The sequence below is a fragment of the Neovison vison genome, chromosome 13 (assembly GCF_020171115.1).
Source record: "Neovison vison isolate M4711 chromosome 13, ASM_NN_V1, whole genome shotgun sequence".
Classification (NCBI taxonomy): Eukaryota; Metazoa; Chordata; class Mammalia; order Carnivora; family Mustelidae; genus Neogale; species Neogale vison.
This window is the reverse complement of record NC_058103.1, coordinates 92,479,812-92,498,446: the sequence shown is the minus strand read 5'-3', so window position 1 is coordinate 92,498,446 and position 18,635 is coordinate 92,479,812. Positions and strand designations below refer to the sequence as shown.

Below are 18,635 nucleotides of genomic sequence, written 5' to 3'. Positions count from 1 at the left end.
GAAATGTCACACATCCAGTCATTTGGCAGTCATTAGGCTTTTGGGGTTGGTAGACGCAAGAGACCACTTACTTACCGCATTGACGCGATTATTAGAAATCTTATGAAGTTGGGTTCTTCCTCCATGATTTTGGCAAGAATAGGGAACTTTGGTTGATCTCTGTTAGTGACCATGGATGTTTAATGCCTGTTGGTTATTCCCTATTCTGATTTCTCAATCCACTTTATGCCGTGAAACAAAATAAGTGTGCGGCACAAACTTGTAGTTATAAAATAAGTAAGTCGTGGGAATGTATTGTCCAGCATGGTGACTATCGTTAATAATACTGTATTGTGTATTTGAAAGTTGCTAAGAGAGTAGATCTTAAAAGTCCTCATCACAAGAAAACAATGTTGCAACTATGCGTGGTGATGGATGTTAACTATACTTAATGTGATGATCATTTTGCAACATATACATAAATGATCGTGTTGTACACCTGAAACTAATATGTTATACATCAATTATATCAATAAAAAAAAAGCATGGGGTAGTTAGAGGAAGCTTATGTCTTTGCTAGAAAGTCAGAGGAAAGACATGTAGGAACCTTTGGGGAGGTACCAACATGCTCTTTCTATTTATTAATAAGGCCGCATGATACCACATCATCCACAAAAGACCATTTACAGAGAATGAATCCATAAAGTATGGCCAAACCACCTTGGGAATTGGCAGGAAGATTCCCAGTCCATGAAACAGAGGAACTCCGTTCCAGCTGTTGTTTGGCACAGAGATCATTGTTCCCTCCTCCTTGACGAGTGCTTGTTTGTGTTGAGGTGGAAGTCAGGAGTTCTCTCTTGGCCATTGCTGAACCTGTTGGATGTTGGATGCTGAACTGTTGGATGATGGAAGCAGTGTCATCCAACAAACTGCCATCCTAAGAGCAGTGATTCTATCCCTTGTATGTTATGTGACTAAGATTAAGTATGTTTTATATGTGATTTGTTGAAGTAGATTCATTGTTTTAGGGTTATGCCATGTGAACATAACCGAAATGGCCTAAAGAAAAAGCATGAAGGATTTCTTTTTGCTGACCACCAAATTAATCATTTCTACTTTTGGCCTATGTAGAATTAACTTGAAATGAAGCTCATATGTACTTAGATTCTGTTTTTATTTTTGTTATTATTCTACGTCTGGAAAATTCTATGCTGCATGTATGTAGGTGTTACTGGCCTATATACTATAACGGCCTTATCCTCCTTTCTCTTGGAACCAGCTAGTGTCTTAAAACGTCTCTTGCAAATCTTAATTTTTGTTGTGGTGGGAGAAAGAGAAAGTACAAACAGATTTAGACCCTTGAAAATCTTCAGTGCCTTAGAAAAGGAATTTGCTAATCATTGTTGGGGTTATGTGTTTGCTTCTTCTCTGTTAGGTTTCTCACGAAACTTCTGGTCTGTTCTGACAGAGGAAATTGAGTGGAGACAAACTGGACCATATGTCAGAAAGGCAAGGCTGTGGCCACAGTAAGATGTTCTAGGAAAACCAGTGATTCTCAATCTGGTCTGTAGACTAGAATCACTTGGGGGAGAGTTTTTAAAATATTTTGATACCCAGGCTGAACTCCAGACCTCCCATCAGCATCTCTGGGGGATGGGACCAGGCTTTAGCATTATTGATTTACTCCGCAAGTGATTTAAGTATCAGTCCAGGTTGAGAACCTTTGCTGTCCAGCTTAGGTCACCATCAATGTGTCTTCAAAGATGTTTATTCAGGGGCGCCTGGCTGGCTCAGTCAGTAGAGCATGACTCTTACTCTCAAGATTGTGGGTTCAAGCCCCACAATGGGCATGGAGCCTACTTCCACTAAAAAAAGTGTTTATTCAAGAACCTGCTGTACCTCAGGCACTCCTTGTTCCTCTCTCACGAAGAGTCTTACTGAAAAAAGATTTTCAACTGAATAAAGGAGTCCATTCTCCCTGAACCAATGCAGTGAAAGGAAGTCAGGAAGGACTTTAGAAATAACCTGAAATCACGAACAGCTAAAGCAAAGCTCAGAAAGAATTTAAATGAAAGCTACCATTTGTACAGAATTTTAAAATACAAAAATAAAATGTAGTACCATTGGAATCTTAAATATTCCTAATATTGTGTGGTGAAAAGAACCACTGTTGAAATAGCCCATCACTGTCATCTCATTGGCCAAAAATCAGTTGGCCAAAATCAGTCTAGCATTGTGCTGTCCAATACAAATGGCAGGCACTAGCCACACGAAGATGTTGAGCTGATTTTTTATATTGATTACACAGTAAAATGATATTTTGAATATACTGGGTTTTAAAATAAGGTATTATTATTCATCTTAATTTACCTGACTCTTATAGTTTTTAAGCATGGCTACTAGAAAATTTAAGATGATGTATGTGACTCATAATATATTTCTTTTGGTCAATACTTGTATAGACACATGGTCTCTTGGCCTTTCTCACCTCATTCCTTCACTCCCCTCTTCTCCTTCTTGCTCAGCTTGAAGCCTCAGTTATTGGAATGCAGTTTCCGGAGCTAGCCCTCCCCACTTTTGCTCTGGTCCTGGCCATTGTGGGGCTCACAGGTGGGGGTGGGTGCTTAACAGAAGGAGATGACAGTGCGCTACTTCATCCAGCAGCTCCCCTGTGGCGGAAGGGGTGGGGCTCTGCCATGTTGCAGCACATGCAAATGGCTGCTGTAGCGTTCTAAGCAGTAGCACCTTTTCTATGTGGATGTTTCACTGAAGGACGAATTTTCTTCCCACCATAAATATGCAGTATAATACAACAACTATACAGTTTTAAGTATAGGATCTCTAAATATGCCATTCATTTTAAGTCTATGTCTAAATATGCCGTTCATTTTAAGAAACATCATTATGACAAGGGCTACTAAGAAAGAAAAATTGCTGGCAGTTAAATCACAACGTGTCATAAATAATAAGATGTACCACCAAAAGCAGGTGCTAAGATCTGAACATTCCATCACGTTTGAAGTTGATGGAATACGGTGCCATAATGAGGCGTATAGCATGAGGGAGGAGGAATGCCCGACACTTCCAGGTAAGTCAGAGAAGATTTGGAACAAAGATGTTTTTGCTCAGATTTGACCCCCCCCAAAATAGACAAAAACCAAGATACTGATAATGATGGCGGTGACTGCGGATCAGTGGGTGATCACTCACATTTGCAGAACACTGCCGTACCGCAGGTATGGTGGGGAGAAGATCTTCTTTCTTGTTCAGTCTTCGTGACAGTCTCTGGAGTCAACACTATGATCCCCCTGTTGTACAGACGAGGAAACTGAAGACTAGGAATCCTCAGCTGACAGGTTATGAAGGGCATTGCAGGCAGAAGAAAACACTGCGAATCTCAGGATGAAAGACATGAAGTATCTGGGGAATGGCAAGAGACGTGGCGTGGCTAGATCACAGGGCATGGGGGAAGACCACAAGACCAAAAAGGGGAGGAGAGTTACAACAGGACTTGCTGAACAGTCTGAACTTTGCCTTATAGACAACAGGGAGCCTTTGAAAAGTACCATGTATGGGAGTGACACGGTCACACTGAGTTTGCTTTGTTGTTTGCATGGGATCCTTTGCCTTTGTGTTGTTAAGAAATGCATTATAACCAAGAGCAATATGAAGGGGAGTTGGAATAGTAAAAGGCAGGAAGGGTGTCTATCAATTTATTCTACAGTAGTCCAGGCAAATGATGGTAAGAGCAAAAGCAGTCCCAGAAAAATAACAAGGAAGGGACACATTTATAAAGCTTTTAGGAGTTACAGGATGAGATAACCCCAGTTGAAGTACAGAAACAGGAGAAAAGGATCACTCCCCCTTTTTCTTGCTTGGATAACTGGCTTGATACTGACAAGGAGAACCAGATTTGGGATGGAAAGCAATGCAGTACACTTTGAACACATTGATTTGACATACGAATAAAATACCCTGGTAGAGACATTAGGCTCACGGGAGAGTCCTGAATGAGACTACAGTCTCATAGAGGGTAGAAGTTCAAGTCATAGGAATGAATGAGGAAGTCCACAGAAAGAGTGTCAAATGAGAACTTCCAGGAGTCCTAGAGTTTCGAAGCACAGGACAGAATATAATAACCCTAATTGAGAAAAGATACTTCCATTCTTTTGTAATATTTGAGTATTTGGCAGGAAAGCCAGTTTTCTATTAGAAGTCTTATCATTCAGAAACTCTTAAGCAATTGAGCTCTTTATTCCCGAGAAGTCACACACATGCGTGGTGACTCAGGGGATTCATAGTTCGGCTAATTTTGGTATGAGCTCCAATTCAGTTCTTCTAACAATCATGATGGTTTCATTTTTCTCTTGTAAATCATATCCTGTTGCCACACTCAAGTGGAGATGATGTGTTTGTCTTTGTGTCGTCCTGTCCTTCTCAAAATGCCCTTAAATGTGACTTGACCAAACTCTGGTACTTGTTCTTAACTCATTTCATTTCCTGCACAGAATAGAAAGTAATTTTAATGCCTCCATCTTCCAGAGGCACAATCCATGGTATCTGGGCCTTTCTCCTTGCGTGGTTTTTCTTTCCCACAGTAGGCTCTTGTTGATTCCAATTTACAGCTCAGTTCAGAGTAACCTTGTACAGGCATTATTTGAGCTCATGTTTTCCCACCCTCAGATCAAACATACTCAAAATGATATGGCCTTCAAAAATGTGATGCTCACATTAAAAGTCCCCATAAACATGGCAGGGATCCTGTAATTGAAAGAAGGCGCAGAGCAACTGATTAGATCCCAGGTAGAGATCTTGTAGGTGGTCTTTGCATGCTGTTAAATTGGTCATTTGTATTTATAGCTTTGGCAGGGAGGGCTGAAACCTAAACCGGCGCTGAGACCAGCAAGCACTCTCCCACACGTGGCCCCATCTCCTTCTGCATCAGTTTGAGCGGGCATCCACTGGTGGAACCAAATCCCAGTGAGGCTGAAGGAGCCAGACTAGTCCTAGTTCCTCAAACTATCCCCCAGCGTTCTTTGACCAGATGAGATTTGACATGTACTTTATGTCCAGAAACTTTTCTAAAAAATAAATAGATAAATTTACAGAACTAAAAAACAGGCAAAACACCAACTCTAATTTCCCCACATCGAATGCAGAAAGGATTACCTAAGTAGCTGACTACTCCTGACCTCTGAGATTGGCCCTGCATTCACTCTCTCATCCTGACATCATGGAAGCAGGCTCAGCCTGGCCCATATTCAGTGTTAATAATTATTTGTGGAGTTAGTGAACAAACACCCTGAATCTTATAAGATGCCTGGAGGCTATTTTTCCCCCCTCTGTGAGTTTCCTGTTCAAATTCTTTCAAAACTGGTAAATCATGCCGGAATCTGGGGAGATGCACTTTTGGTCTATAATGCACATCTGTGATCAAACCTCCTAGATATCAAAATATCTTTCTATGTCCCAAATGTGCATATAATCCCTTCTTAATAAATACTTGGGTTAGTTTGGCAAGGCCCATAATTGAATCTTAAACTGTAGACTAATCTCTTCAGCCCCAGCATATTCAGGCATTAAGCTTACAGGGAAAAGGAAGGACCAATGATCTGGACAGTATAACCTGTGAGAAACAGTAATTCTTACATCCTTTACAGAGCTTGCAGAAGGAAGAACTCTAGCCAGGGGAACGTGCACTGTCTGTGGGACAAACCGTCTTCTTGCACACCTCACTTTCAAAAAAAAGACGAGCAGGACTGTCTCCAAATAACAACAAATGGTCAAGAATTAAGATAGTCTGTTGTGATTTCGGGGTCACTGAAGTAAAACAGCAGTAATCTTTGGAAAGTGGAGCTCCCATTTTATCAAAGATTTATTAAGTAGAGTCTTTTCTGAAAGGGTTAGTCTGAATCAGTTTACTTTGTTGTTGTTGTTTTTCTTCCCTGAAATTTCTACAAAGAGCACAATTCCTCCCCCCAACCCCATAGTTAGTATCTCTCTCCCTCTCTCCACTTCCTTTCTCTCTTTCCTCCCTACTCACCCCCTCTTTATGTCTTTAATTTACGTCTTTAATTTTCTCAGTTTTTCTTTTTTGGCCAAACACCTAATAAATTGTCTCTCCAAAAATACTAGTTCTCTTTTTCTTTTCCTTTCTCTGAAAGAAAACTATAGATCGATCTCACTCTAGTTTTAAATTTTTAAATGCAACAGCATACTTCATGACCAAGAGAGTTTATTCCCAAATGTAAAGATGAGAGGACATTGGGAAGTCTATTAATATAACTCATCACTGTTAACAGCTCAACAATAAAACACCTATGATCATCTCTTTAGATGCTATTACATCCATTATATCTATCTATTATATCTATCTGATATCTATTGTATCAGATTCACAACTCATATCATAGACAAAAGATCAGTGTACCTAATATATAAGAGCTCCAAGATATTGTTAAGAAACAAGACCAACATTCAATACAAAGGCAATAATATGAACAGTGACAGAAACTGCTCTCCAAATGCATGAGAAGATGCCATTCTCAAAATAAAAGAAGTACAAAAGAAATTCCATTGAAATTCCATTTTCCATTAATAAGATTGGCAAAATTACTTAAGTTTGATAATGAACTCCGTTGGTGCTGTGGTGCCGTAAACCCCTGTCCTCCATCATTTGTGGAAGTATAAACTGTTAAAGTCCATGGGCAGATCTATTTAGCAGTATCTACTAGCTACATATGCACATGCCTTTTGACCTGTCAGAAGCAAACCCTCAGATGGTTACACATGCAAAGTGATTCCTATACCATGCTACTTATTGAGACATTGTTGGTAGCAGCACAAAATTGGTGACAGCCTCAATGATTATCAGTAAGGAAATTGTCAAGCTACGGTACTTCCATACAATGCGGCTGCCTTCGGCTCAGGTCATGATCCCAGCGTCCTGGGATCGAGTCCCGCATCGGGCTCCTTGCTTGGCAGGGAGCCTGCTTCTCCCTCTGCCTCTGCCTGCCACTCTGTCTGCCTGTGCTTGCTCTCACTTCTCTCTCTATGACAAATAAATAAATAAAATCTTAAAAAAAAAATGAGGAAAGTCTTTATGCATTGACATGGAAGAATCTCTAAGGTGTGTTTTAAACAAGGATCAAAAAAGTAGGCATATTGCCATTTTAAATAAAGAAGAAGAAGAAAAATGGATACTACTTGACAAAAATCTCAGCGGACAAATAGGAAACTAATCTGGGGCTGATATTTAGCTGGTTCTTACCATATCAACCATGTAAGTTGTCTGTCCTAACGTTTAGTTGGTACCAAGGCTGTTGTTCAACAGTTAGAATATTACCCCTGAAAATGACCAGATGGGTATGGAGTGGGTAGAAAATGGATAGATGGAGTTCAGAAAAGATACACAGACTTTTCAGAAATCTTTTAATCGATATGTACCTCTTCAAAAAATTAAACAACTAATTTTTTAAAACAAACAACGTTCTGTGATACTTTGCACTTATGTGGTTTTTTTTTCTTTCTTTCAAGACTGCTTCTCCTTTCAGGTTTTCCCACTATGGTACCAACTGGGGTCCCTTAACTTGCTGAACCTAGCCCTTCACGTTCAGTTTCAAAGGAATTAGAAATTAAATGCTGTGATTCACAGACTCTTTCTCTCCACTGAAGACTGGACTACACCACCTAGAAGGAAATTTGAGACAGGTCTTTTTGTATTTTCCTTCTCCTTGGCTTTCTTTCCTAAGGGTCTCCTCCTCAACACCCTTCCACTGCAACTCTGAACAGTGGAGTCCTCCCTGTGTGTGTCTGCGCACACACACACACACACACACACACACACGTGCACACACACACACGTACACACACACTAAAGTCTTTCAAGTGCTTTGTTCTGGATGTAAATTGCCATCACTCATTTCACTCATGGTTCACTCACACTCTTACGATGGCTCTAACTACAATGTCCACGAAGAGGCCTCTTTGCTCAGATATATAAGGCGTTTTACATTTCCCTCATTTTTTGTCTCCTGTTTCCATCGTCCTGTTCTCCATTACATTTGGGTCCTCTTACCTCATCATTAGATAGGTATCTTAGGTCTTTCGATGAACTCTTTCCTGAACATACAGTGAGAGTGTAGGGATCTCCATCTCAGATTACCCTCCCAGAGGCCACCATCTAAACCTAACCACAGGGTAGTGCCAGTTCTCACTCATTTCTATCTTAAGGTGATTTTCAGGATCAAAACTCTCCTAAGGATGCATGTTATTTTAAGACTTACTGGCAATTTTTGAAAGAAAGGCTTTGTCTGCTGTCTTTAAGCAGTGTCTCATGACTATGGATTAGTGGGAGAAAGGTGGTCGGTGGTTTGGTCTGCAGCGAAGGGTAGGATGAGTACTACTAAGTCTTACTGGGTCTTCTCTAGAGCGGCCGCCATTTAGACAGACATGAGCCTGCGTGCGTGTGTGCCGGCTGCAACAGCTCCAAACTTAGGAGACCAAGCTGCTGTGTCGTGTGACCTTTGGGCATTAATAAATACAATCTGTTATTTTTAGAGCATAATTATTATCCCACCCCTGCCTGCTGTGAGAAACACCAGTTGGTTGAAAGTTTCCCTCAAGTGTTCATTTCAGACAGGGAGCTGGGAGGATGCTTCTTGGCTTCAACAGTTGAAGCTCAAAGCTTCAAGTTAATCCCCACGGCAGTTCTTTGAAGCTAACGTTGTTATTACTGACTTTCTGGATAAGGAAACCGTGAAAATTTCGGTAACTTACTCAAGTTCAGTGTGATCTCAGTCCCGCTATTGGCACTGTGCCATACTAATAACTTGGAAAATCACTTGTGTTCCTCTGGGTCCCAGGACTGTTGCGGGTAACCAGAAATAACTCTTTTCTCTCACCATCTACATGAGAAAAATAGGAAAAGAGCAGACTTGCCTGCCATAGCATACTCCCGGGACTCCTGCTAGAAAGTCCTCATTCTACCTTCCCCAGCAGCAACACCAACAAGTGTCATCTGTGCTTTGGAAGGAATTGTGGTGACAAGTACTTAAGTATTTTATGGAATCAGTCTTGAGCCCTGCATTCTTGCATAATAGTTGTTTTCATGATAAATTGGTTCGTGTAATTGTTGGCATGGCCACCACTTCCTCTCTGGATTTGCGACAACTATCAGCACGGTTTTCATCAGTGACGGATTGCAGTTGCCATCACATGACTTCTCTTTGAATTACTCAGTTAGTATCTTCTTCATGCTGGAAGAACTTGACACCTATACAGCCTTCTGGGAGTTGTGTTGCAGAATACATATCATATAATACACATCATATAATATCATATCATATAATTTTGCAGATACTGTACGACTCTGGAAAGCTCTCTTCGTTCTTTCAAATAATACAGATCTGTTTCTTCTGCTGAGTCAGTTTTGCTGTAGAGGGATGGTGGCAGCGCTGGTAGGAGCCCAGGAGTGAGTGAGATAATGCGTGGGGAGCATTCAGCACAGAGCCTGGCCCCCTACTTGTCAGCACCTGCGGCTCCTGTTACATCCTCATTTTATCACCATCTTATCAGATGGTTCAGAGAGGAGAGCTCAGGAAGTCTATCGCACAAGTGTTACTCTCTCAGTGGTGTGAATAGCTGCAGTTCCAAATTCATACAGCAAATAATAACTAATTCCAGAGAAAAGTCTTCAGTACTAGAAGGAAGATCACGTTCATCTTGTCCATCTCCTCTGAAAGTAAAAACTAAAATGAAAAACAAAAAACCAAAAGCAATGGTTTTCTACAGGATTGTACTCTTTCACCATTAAAATATTTTTCAAGTGTAAATGTAATTTCTATAGTTACATCTTATTGATGGGAAGTATTTAAATAATTCCATTAAAGATGACATGCCTTATGGATCTCGTGTCATGGCTACCCCAGTCAACAATATTACCACCTAGTGGCCACTGGGTTACACTGCAAGCACATGATCCTTGAGACCCACAGCGTCCTAGTGCCTCCTCTCAGTGGCTAAAAATGAAGATGACAATGAACACCGCTAGAGTAAACAACTTTATCTTTGATAACTGTTAATTACTGGAATGTTCAAACTCTGTTTTATAGCAGATGAGAGAATTTTGAGACTCTGAAAGGTTAGCTGAGGCCAGAGAGTATGATCATTTCATTTTTTAATCCTTTTATTAATATTTTGAAGTGAGAAGAAATAGATCTACCTTTCTCTATCAGTTTTATATTTAAGTTTTGATTGGTTCCTACTATTTTTCTTCTGAAAGTTAAAAATGTGCATTTGATTAAATCAACAGGGATAAACAATTTTTTTTTTCACTATAGGAAATACATAGTGTCAGTTCATGTCCTTTCATAAAGTTAGCAAAACTTAAAGGGCTTAGCTTCTTAAAGTGTTTTCCTTCATAGCACACCACTTCTCCACTTCTGAGTCTGGCTGGCACCAAGATCTTTGTTATTTACCATCTCCCCTCTCCCCCTAGCGTCTACCAGCTTGTTGACATTCAAATTATTCATTGAAACCATCTGCCTACTGAGCTCATCTCACCATTCCAGTTCCTTGCTGAAATAAATGAAATATGAAATATTCATAATTATTCTAGGGACGTGGCATATATTCAAGTAGGTAATATAGGAATCCCCTACAAAATCTGGGTTGCTATTCTTACCCGGAGGGCACTATTCTTCCCTTACCATCTTCCCTTCGGTTTCATGATTCTAGGATTAAGTCTCATTGCTAACATGACATATGTGCGTGATCATCTGCTTTCTTAAACTAAGCTTCCTCTGGCCTTGGTTCCCAGTTTGTAGTCATGGATGGGGCATTAACTGTAACTGGTCTGAGCTTCATGTGGTGAAACAGGTTCCAGCATGTTGCCAGCAATTAATGGAGCTATATGATCCTGTGTAAGATTCAAGGGATGGGTTTTCCATCTCTTTCAAATTGTTTCCTTATTATTTCTATTATAATCTCCTGGGAGACCATAGTGAAAAGAGGGCTGGCTTTAGAATTACATAAATCTGAGTTCAAATCTCTTCTCTTAACTACCTGACCTTGGGGAAACTGATTTTATCCAGACAAGGCTGAGTTCTCTCATATCAAAGACAGATGATAACACCAATACTGTAAGGTTACTGTGGAAATCAGCTACCAGACGTCAGCCATCCAGTACAATATCCAGCACAATCATATGTATAAAAATTCTCAGCCTTCCCTTTACCCTCTCTTTATGTTCCCTTGTGCTTTGCTATGACTTTTATCTCTTAAGCCAAGTCACATTTAATTTCATCTAGGATACTTCATTGACCATGGGTCCCTCTTTTACCATGCTAGCACAGAAATAGCTGTTTAAGTTGTTCATTAAATATTAATTTAACTCAGGTCTTATTATGTGCTAGGCACTGTGCTACTTGCTACTGATGCAGGATGAGCAAGATGAAGACAGCCTTGCCTCTAGAATTTGTATTTACTAGTGGAGATGATAGCCTGTTGGCACTGGAAATCGATAGGGTGTGTTTTGGTTGTTTCTTGCTATATAACCAACCACTTCAAAATTTGGTAGCTTAAATCGACAATGTATTACTATCTCCCATAGTTCTTTCTGTGGGTTGTCTAGACCAAACTGAGCAGTTCTTGTCCTGGGTTTCCCCAAGGTTGGACTCAGAAGGCGGTGGGTTTTAGAATCATCTGATGACTTCTTCATGCACGTGTATGGATCCTGGGCTGGGATGGATGGCACAGGTGGGGGTGGCTGGACTTCTGAATCCATGTGACCTCTCCACATGGGGTGGGCTTCTTCACAGCATGGTGGGAAATGTTCCAAGAAAAGAGAAGCAGAAGCTTCCAGTCCTCCTAAAATCTAGGGATAAGGCATTGTGTCACTTTTCGTCAAAAAAGTCACAAGCCAGCCCAGTTTCAAGGGAGCAGAACAATAGACACCAGCTCTCAGTGGAGAACAGTGCTCATATCCAAGGAAGGAAAGAATTAATGGTGGCCATCCTGGAGACAAGCTAGCTACCGCTGTGTTTAATTGATGGTTCCTCAGGCCCTTGATATCTAGACTCTTAACTAGTACATCCTGGCTTTTATTTGGCTTAGACTCTCAGGATTTGCAAAGCTCACTGTTGGTGCTTACCCTAGGGATAGGCATCAATTTTGTCTTTAGGGGTCCGATAAATAGCAAACTATAAATGTGTTTGCTTTGGTTCTTAGAACTTCTTCAATATAGATGGTGTTTCCAGGGAATGAGGTTTTGTCTTTCTCCTCAGTATCCCTCTAAAGAAAACTCCTTATTTCTCTGTGTTACTGCATGGGAAGAAATACACAGTCTCGTTAAGTAGTAGCTTCACAAGACCCACCCTACCCTAGGACTCACATGTTACATACCAATTTTAACACACGAAAACCATCACCATCAGCTGGATAGATCTCCTGGGACTCGACATGAAGTCCCGTTGGCTACAGTTACTACGCCACTTCTTTTGAGATTTTTGTCCTTGCAGGTAGAGCCCTAACAAATCAGCCCTCTGAGAACTGAATACTTCGTGCACTTAACATGTTGGACACTCCCATCCTTCCTTTTCCCCAGGGATAGATGGCCTTGAACTTACTCTCCTGGGCCCTTTCCTACATCCCTCTCCTCATCTTATTTCCAATATGGTACAGTGCCTTGAAAAATCAAAAAGCACAGAAGTCACTTGCTTTTCCAGCACAGGCTGTAAGAGAGAAGAGAAAGTACAAGCTGTTATATTCTTACTGAGGGTATAAATGCTCAGTTTAGAGAGTGGAGTTAAGTGTTTTTATACTTTTCAAAGGAATAACTTATCAGAAAAGTGACAAAATTGGGAACATGGGGGATGTCTGGGTGGCTCAGTCGGTTAAGCTTCTGCCTTCAGCTCAGGTCATGATCCCAGGGCCCTGAGATCAAGTCCTACATCAGACTTCTTGCAGGGACCCTGCTTATGTGTACACTCTCAGACAAATAAATAAATAAAACCTTTAAAAAAAAAAAAAAAGGAGGGGCACCTGGGTGTCTCAGTGGGTAAAACCTCTGCCTTCAGCTCAGGTTATGATCTCAGAATCCTGGGATTGAGCCCCGCATCAGGCTCTCTGCTTAGCAGGGACCCTGCTTTCTCCTGCCTCTCTGACTGCTTGTGATCTCTGTCTGTCTAATAAATAAATAAAATCTTTTAAAAAAAATAATTAAAAAAATTTTTTAATTAAAAAAGAAAAAAGAATTGGGAACACGGGTGTTTTTTTTCCTGTAATTATTGCCTTCAATCAACATTTCTGAAACCCAGTGATGAGTTCTGCATGCCTTTCTAATGGATTGTGATTCGCTGTCTGGTCCCTCCGTGGCCAGGTTAGTGATGCTCACTCTGACACGGCTGAAGATCAAGTGGTGTTCTCCTGCCAGAAAAGCATTTGCTGGCATATTTTAATCTTCTGTGACTCCACAGAGTTGAGTTTTTTCCCAAGAAGGTAAAGAATGTTTTAAAGACTCCCGAAGACTCTTGTTAGCTACAGCAGACAGGGTGGTCATGTGAGCTCAGGATATGTCCTTTGTACTTGTATGAATTCTTGCTGTGCTTGTCAAGGTGGTTACAGATGACCGTCTTAACTACAAGCTACTGAGTAACAGAGAAAATAGACCTGATCAGTTGTACCGTGCATAGATAGGCTTTGAAATGCTTTCTGATAGGGCTGGGGTCGAGGGAGTGGCTGATACAATGTGTAGAATGTATAGACTTAAGAGCCACTTCTAAATCACATTGAAAATAATGTGTTGTTTTTTTTTTCAATTGCTGGTTTATCTACCAGTTTTCTGTTTCTGAAAAATGTAGCTAAGAAACCGGAATGTGGATTTATATTCAAGTTCTTAAGTTTTGATGACATCTTCCAGGTGGATCATTTTGAAACTCTGACTGTGTTAATTTAAGATAATGGCACTGTTTGCTTGGGTTTATGAAACATTTTCTCCAGAGGCACACTACAGATGCTCTGAGATTAAAATACCCTGCTGTGAGAGAGACAGACAGAGACAGACAGACAGATATCCCAAAATATTAAATGGACAGCATCCAAGAACCATCTAAGGGGGAATAAGCTAGGAAAGTAGCCTAGATGGTTTCTCGCAAACTATGATAATGCAAATGCAACCAAGATCAATGAGCTGTCAGGAAAAAGGAAAAAAAAAACCAAAAAAAAAAAAAAAAAAAAAAATTCCAAGCAAAACTATCTCAAGTAATAGCCAAAGGGATCAAGAAAACCGCTGGCTGGATAAACTGTGATAAATGGTGGTGGTTTGTTTGTTTTTAAATTTTGTTCCTCTGTGTAAGTCCCTCTTTGAGCAACAGTTTCAGTGTAATACAAACCTCTTGTACTGTGTGACACTCGTCTGTGTGTATTTTCCAGAGAGTGGGAGGGTGGAGGGAGGAAGTCCTCTTTTCTTCTTTAAACAACTCTTTCTCACACTATTGCAGAATTAACCAGCTGTATGCATACTCTTTCCAGGACTCCAATTGTCGAAAGTCACAGTCCACTTATTGTATGAATGGGACATGGAGATCCTCTGGCACAACTTGTCCTGCATTTATACCATTCTCACATGTTCTGCCTCCCTCTTAGATGGCTGTCCTGGCCCAGAGGATGGCCTTTCCCCCCCAGCAACCACCTCTGCTTTGCTGCTCAATGATATAACCTAGCCACCGGGATCCCTATAATTTGTCTACACATGGGATCCCACACCATCTAGAACACCTTCCATGTAGCAACTCTACTTTTCAATCAAAATGGCTTTCGTCACTCATGTGCAATTATCTGCAAAGATGAACTCCTTAGTGGTATTTTTAACCATGCTGTTCACTCCTTAGGAGCATTTTTAACGTGCTGATACCAAGTGTTCCCACTCTTCTACTACTGATGTGGGAAAAATAGAGCTACCACCAGCTAGGTATTCAAACAGTATGGAAGCTCCTCTTGGGAATACAAGAATCCTAAAGGTGACCTATTCTCAGCCCTTTCCAGAAAAAAGGTAGCTTTTCTTCTTCTGGCTTTTCTCTGCCCTGTCACTGACACAGAGCTCCGATGGTACAGTCTCAGCCACATGGGTGCTCACCGAGGGCTGGGACACAGCAGTGATAAGCAGAAAGCTGAGGTCCCAGGTGAGTGGTGCCCTCTGGGGGGATGGACAAGCTTGGCCCACAGAACCATCAGTGGGGATCCCGGGGCTGCAGTCCTCCTCCTTGGGAGGACTGGTCCCTTCTCAGGTACATTTAACATGAGTTTATTAACTTTCTACTATGTGGTACTCTAAATGCTCAGAGTATTTCAGATTTCCAAATCTGAAATTTGTTTGGTTGACTTGAGTAATGTCGGTCTCCCTCCCTTTAAGTACATAGTCTTCCATGTACCTATAGTAAGTTCTGGATAATTCCTCCTTCATGTTCATATTGCTACACCTTAGCCATCACTGTGTATGAGCAGTACAGAGGAAGACTGGTTTTTGTGTTGTTGTTGTTTTTTTTCTAGACTGGTTTTTTTTAAGCCCATTCTCATTTTAAGGAGCAATAGATCCTTAAGACAATCTTCTTAGTCTTATTTCCAGGAGCCAGATATAAGGGTCATTACTGATTTCCATAGTCGGCTGATAGCATCACCGGGAGATGTGGACCTCTTGTCTCAAGGAAACCTATCTTCTGATAGAAACAAAACAAAAATGATGTCAGGAGCTCCTAATCATCCTTAACAACCATTAGCAGCCATTCTATGGCTAATGCCCCTTCATGTGTAAAGCATCCTCCTGAGGGACCCAGGGCCTTCCGGTTCTCATCCTCAAGTAGCACGGGGTCTGGCCGAGGAGACAGGGAGAACACGCCAGGAGTAAGCAGTTACTCAGCAAGGCATATGGTGTCAAGTGAAGTCTGAAAGGGCAGAGAGGCTCGCTGGGAGACCCCTCAGCCCTGCAGAAGCCTTGCAACGTAGCTTGGTGGTGACATTCTCTGGATGGTTCTTGGATCTGGGTATCTCAGAACTGCCTGAGCTCCGGGCATGCTGGTGTGGGTGGAAAGGCTGCAGCACGAGGTGGGCCCAGCACCACCCAGGGAAGCCGGCCACTCCTGCCAGTCTATGTTCAGCACACTGGTGGCTGGCTTTGATCTGGAATCGTGTTCCCCTGAGAGTTCACCCGGCCCTTCCTCTGTCACATATGACAGGCTCCCCCCAGTTTGGTCCAATTTCAAGGGAAATGAGCTGTTTGTCCGGCCACCATCCCTGGTCTGTGTAAACAAGCAGATGGGCAATTAGTGGCTGTGTCAGGGCCTTGGCCCGCCACCCCGCTTGCACAAACGGGGAATCATCACTCATCTTCTGGACTGTAGTCGTGTAAGCATGAGATAATGGGGACTGCTTGGCTTTCGAGATTTCTTCATGCTGTTTGGATTTCAGTCTTCGTGTCAAAACGCTATTGTTCAAGCATTTTTGGCAAAGCAACCACGGCCACTCAGCACATTTGGGGAAAAGAAAATAATTTCAGTTCTGCTCCCTTGATTTTTTTTTTCTCATTAAACCATTTTTTAACGAGCAGGAAATAGGACCGAGACCTAGAGATCTGTAGGTAATATCTTCCCTTAATTAGCCAAATCCTGACAAGAGAGGTCACCCAGTTGAGCGCAATTTTTCTCCCCTTCTCCCCTTGAAATGGCCATGTGTGCTGTACGCACAGACTGGAGACCAGGAACAGGCTGGAGCCTCCTAGGCTGCTCAGCCACCCATGGCCTTCTCAGACTTGCGGGCAGATCACTTGTCACCCTGGGGCCATTATAGTTTGTGTTTACTTGAGCATTTCACCCTGGCCAGTGTGTTTCTTCTTGGATTCAAAACACCCAGAAGCTTTGGGGAAGGCCCCCTGAATTTACCATCTATCTTTTCTTGAGGCACACAGAGATCACATACCCGTCTAGGGGTCCTCGGGCCAATCTCAGCATAAGCCCACCCTATTGTTCCCTTTGTTCCTTCTCCACTCACTGGCATCCCCTCCTCAAATTTTTACTTTGTCTCCTTCTGCTTTTAATTTTCTTTGCCCTCTTACCTCAGTTTTCTCTGCCTTCTTCTCTAGCTTTCTGGTTTTCCTCAACTTCCCCCTCCCCCCCTTATCTTTCTGGTTTCTTAGAACATGCTCTTCAGATTCTTTCTGGTTCACGCATCAGGGTCTTTGCCCAATGTCATTCCAACCATTCTGGTCTTTTTGCTTCTTCCTCACCGCATTCCCTCTTGCATTCATTCCTTTCCCAGCCCTCCACCTCTACCTCCTACAACCTTGGAAGTTCTTCAGACTGGGAGTGTCTCCAGGTCAAGCCTCAGAGATGAGGCAAGAGCACTCAGGGATCCATCTGTAGAGTGGTCATCTTTTCCCCGTTTTGCCCCAGGACAGGCATCTGTTGATGGAGTACACCCTGTTCCCTGTGTCCAATCACAACTGTTCTTTGTCAGGCATTTCTTCAGTGTTTATGGGCTATCTGCTCTGTGTGAGGCCCTGAGAAAGAATGACGAATCAGATATGAGTCCTAGCCTCGAGGACCCTATAGCTCTGACACAAATCTCACTCTGCCTCTGAGCAGCCTTTGATGGAGCTGATTAACCCATCTTTCAGAAAATTCCTCCTCTTCGCTTTAGGCCAGCATTCTCTTTTGTCCTCTCTACTTTGTGGATACTCCACCATGTCTTCCACTCCAGTTCCTCACCCTCCTGATCTCCACACTTTAGAGATCTCTACACTCTACTGGGCCCATGGATTTCTCCCTCTCTACTCCTGCTCACTTACCAGGTGTGATCACATCAGGGCTTTAAATAGCCATCTATATTCTGATGACTCCCAAATTTATATCTCTAGCCCATACCTCTCCCCTGTATTCCAGATCTGTTGGTCCAACTGCTGGTTTGACGTCTTCACTTTGGTGGATCTCAACTCGGTGTCCCAAACCAGACTTTGATTTCCTCACTTCACCCCCATCACCTTCACACATGCAGAAAGTGGTGGGCTGCCTTCCTTCGAGGTGCTCAAGCCAAAAATCTTGGAAACTTAAACCCTGTCTTATCTCTAATTGTGCAACTAGGACATCAGCAAATTTTGTCAGCTCTTCCTTCAAAATAGATCCAGGATCTGACAGCTCCTTTCCACTTCTCCTGCTACTACACTGGTTCTAGCCATCATCATTTCTCACCTGGACTATTGTAATAGCTTCCAAACACTCTTCCAGCTTCCAGCCTTGCTCCTCAGAGCTTTTCAAAGTGAGTGTGAGATCAGGTCACTCATCTTCTCAAAACCCTCCAGAGACTTCCCATTTCATTCACCATGAAATTCGGAGTCTTTTCTGAACCTGCAAGGCTCTGTGTGATCTGACTCCCACCACTTCACTGTTCTCAGTTTTTGTCACTCCCCGCCATATTCTCTCTGCTCTGGCACCCGTAGCCTTTCTGCTGAGCTTTGGAACTGGCCAGCATACTTCTGCTGTGGGAAGCAGACTGGCTCATCCTCTGGTCAGAACGCGCTTTCCCCAGGTGTCTGCATGGCTGGCTCCATTACTTCATTCTGACCCTTGCCCCAATTTCAGAGAACACCCTGACCAAATAACACCTCTTCA

At 42.2% G+C, this 18,635-nt stretch overlaps 1 protein-coding gene across 3 annotated transcripts in view; it reads left to right on the top strand.

The window, feature by feature from the left end:
* FMN1 (formin 1) overlaps window positions 1-18,635 on the top strand; it is a 415,126-nt gene that overhangs the window by 324,066 nt on the left and 72,425 nt on the right. The gene's annotated exons all lie outside the window — the stretch shown is intronic.